Genomic DNA, 3790 nt, shown 5'->3' on the forward strand with positions numbered 1-3790 from the left:
AAGGTTCCACAGTTTTGTTGCAGTGTGGATGGCAAGGGCAGTCTTTCTCTGATGTTCTCAGAAGATCCAGTCTTCACGTTCTAGATTGTGAAGAGATTGACTGTCCTTAGTGAACCTTAAAAAGTTTTCTTTACCTGGGGAAAACACACTGTACCATAATAATCTACTGTTACAACAACAGCCCTCCGGCATAGGAGAGCTTTTATACAACCAGAAAACATGCATTGAAAATGACAATTAAGACTCAGCACGCTGCCACGCTGACGCCGACCCCGCTCTGCACGTCAGCCCACCCGCGCCCACCATGGCCACAGTTCAGCAGCTGGAAGGAAGATGGCGCCTGGTGGATAGCAAAGGCTTTGATGAATACACGAAGGAGCTAGGAGTGGGAATAGCTTTGCGAAAAATGGGCACAATGGCCAAGCCAGACTATATCATCACTTGTGATGGCAAAAACCTCACCATAAAAACTGAGAGCACTTTGAAAACAACACAGTTTTCTCGTACCCTGGGAGAGAAATTTGAAGAAACCACAGCTGATGGCAGAAAAACTCAGACTGTCTGCAACTTTACAGATGGTGCATTGGTTCAGCATCAGGAGTGGGATGGGAAGGAAAGCACAATAACAAGAAAACTGAAAGATGGGAAATTAGTGGTGGACTGTGTCATGAACAATGTCACCTGTACTTGGATCTATAAAAATTCCATCATCACTTTGGACAGGAATTAACTAAAAGAATGACCAAGCTCAGTTCAATGAGCAAATCTCCATACTGTTTCTTTTTTTTTTATTACTGTGTTCAATTATCTTTATCACAAACATTTTACATGTAGCTATTTCAAAGTGTGTTGGATTAATTAGGATCATCCCTTGGTTAATAAAGAAATGTGTTTGTGCTAATAAAAAAAAAAAGAAAATGACAATTAAATGAAATCCCTTTATAAATCTTTAAATGGCCCGTATCAGATAACCAAACATACCTGAAGCTTTGATTGTTTTCCCAGGAATATGGATTTGACAAATCAAACATCGGTTGTAAACTATTCTAGCAATTTATAAGTCACCACACCAATATATTTAATTTGGGTCATTTTATCTTTTCCATGATGAGTCATGGAAAAGGTCTTCACTGACGGACTCAGGAAGGACAAGGCGGCTGTTTTGGTTCTCCATGAGTTCATGCTTAATTAACATTAGACCTACATCCCCTTGAATACCAGTTGTTTCTCCAAATTAAGTGTCTAGCACTGATGACTGAGGGGTTAGCATAGGTAATTTAACTTAGACCGTGGAGTTCATTCAAGTTGTAATCTAAATAATTTTAGTTTTAGGTGACTTAGCATAAAAATCCGGCAAAGTATTTCCTTGGTTTTCAATTAATATTTGTTCTGTTTGGGTTGGCAGTTCTATAAACCAGTCAGTGTTTTCATTTAAGTTTTAGGAATTGTTACCCAGTCCGATTCTTGTGGAACTGGGGAATTTGCAGGGAATTCTTACCCACGATACGATGTTAAAGTTATTAGAAACCTGTATTCAAGAGAGTTTTTCAGGGTCCTTCCCATCCTTTCACAAACCGCCTAAAAGACACCATATTCTAGGATTTCTGCGTGCTTGTGAAGTTTTCAGAAACTGCATCAGCATTAAGCAATTAACTGTGGAAATGACTTTAAACAGTTATAGTTGGCAGGGCGCAGTGACTCATGCCTGTAATCCCAGCACTTTGGGTGGCCGAGGTGGGTGAATCGCCTGAGGTCAGGAGTTTGAGACCAGCCTGGCCAACATGGCAAAACACCATCTCTACTAAAAATACAAAAATTAGCCAGACCTGGTGGCAGGCACCTATACTCCCAGCTACTCAGGAGGCTGAGGCAAGAGAATCACTTGAACCCAGGAGGAGGAGGTTGCAGTGAGTCAAGATCGTGCCACTGCACTTCAGCCTGCGTGACAGAGTGAGACTCCATCTCAAAAAAAAATAAAAATAAAAATAAAGTTACAGTTAAAGGCACAATTGACAAGGGAATTTGGTTATTTCTGTGGTCCACAATAACTTAATAACCATAATTATGATTAATAGCATATACTCAGACATATCAGAATTTTAGAAATCCTATATATTTTTGGAACATATTGATGACATACACTAGAATATAGTCTGAAGAAGGTTAAATATTGTTTTTTATTCTGACAATGCTTCCCAAGTAACTTAACAAGTCCAATAGCCCTGTTTACTTCTTTTGGGTGCTTCAGGAGCCTTCTGTAGCCTCCCAAAGTTACAGGTCAGCAAAGACAATCTTGAAGCTGAAATTTGATTTGGGGAAGCCTATCAAATATGTTAAACGTTTTTAAATTATTATTTCATTTTGTTTTAAGTTCTAGGGTACATGTGCGGAATGTGCAAGCTTGTTACGTAGGTAAATGTGTGCCATGGTGATTTGCTGCACCTATCAATCCATCACCTAGATATTAAGGTCAGCATGCATTAGCTATTTTTCCAATGCTCTCCCTTCTCCCACCTCTCTGTCTAGATAAATTCTTAAAACCTCCAGAAAGTTTCTAGCATAAACATATCTGGCTTGTTTTCTCGGGTGTATTTTTTCATATTTTATTAATTTACTTATGAATATTTCCACCCTGTTCCTAAAAGAATTTGAGAATTTATTAAATTTATTTAAAGAATTTTTTAAATTTTTTTATTTATTAAAAGAATTTATTAAAATGTGTATAGATACTTCTATAAGATTAAAAAATGAGAAAATAAAACAGGGAAATATGTAAGGTAAAATAAATAAAGTCAGAAATAGCGTTACTAGGGGAAAAAAATGTATGTTATAACATCTTGATGTCTCCATGGCTTCGTATATCTCAACATCTCTGCAAACGGGGGAACACAATAGTTCCAAACCTCACAGTCCTCATAAAATCAAAGCAAACCAATTTTTTACAAGAGCACCAGGAGGACACAATGGGGAAATGATAGTCTTTTCAATAAACGGTGCTGGGAAAACTGGATTTTTATACACAAAAGAATGAAATTAGACTATTACCTGATAACATACACAAAAATAAACTCGAAATGGATAAAAGACCAAAATACAAGACCAGAAACTATAAAACCCCCGGGAAGAGAACATAAGGGAAAAGTGCCTGGACACTGACCTTGGCAATGATTTGTTGGGTATCACACCAAAAGCTCAGGCCACAAAAACAAAAATAAAGAAATGGAACTCCATCAAACTAAAAAGCTTCCACACAGCAAAAGAAACAATTCACAAAATAGAAGGGCAGCCTAACAATAGGGAAAACGTATTTGAAAATCATATATCTGATAAGGGGTTAAAATAAAAACGTATAAAGTACTTATAGAACTCAATAGTAGAAAAACAAAAACAAATTTAAAAACGGGCAAAAATCTGAAGAGCTATGTCTCCCAAGAAGACATAAAAATGACCAAAAGGTATATGAAAAGGTGCTCAACATCATTAATCACCAGGGAAATGCAAACCAAAGGCCCTGTGAGATACCACCCCATGCCCATTAGCATGGCTGTTATCAGAGTCAAAAGATAACAAACGTTTGTGAGGGCGTGAGAAAAAGAGAACTTTGATACGCTGTTGGCGGGAATGTAGGGTGCTACAGCCATTATGGAAAACAGTCTAAAGGTTACTGGATAAATTAAAAACAGAAAATGATGCAGGGTTTTTCCCGGCCCCTTCTTTGGACTCATGACAGGCGCAAACGTTTACTCAGCCCACCACGCTCAGCCCCTTGCGGGAGGGAGCATGTGAGCGA

General features: G+C 38.1%; 1 pseudogene; it reads left to right on the plus strand.

Moving 5' to 3' along the window:
* Window positions 1-247: 247 nt before the first annotated feature.
* LOC105514504 lies at window positions 248-730 on the plus strand (annotated as a pseudogene).
* The last annotated feature ends 3060 nt before the right edge of the window (window positions 731-3790 follow it).

This window comes from Colobus angolensis, unplaced genomic scaffold (genome assembly GCF_000951035.1).
Source record: "Colobus angolensis palliatus isolate OR3802 unplaced genomic scaffold, Cang.pa_1.0 Scaffold246, whole genome shotgun sequence".
Taxonomy (NCBI): Eukaryota; Metazoa; Chordata; class Mammalia; order Primates; family Cercopithecidae; genus Colobus; species Colobus angolensis.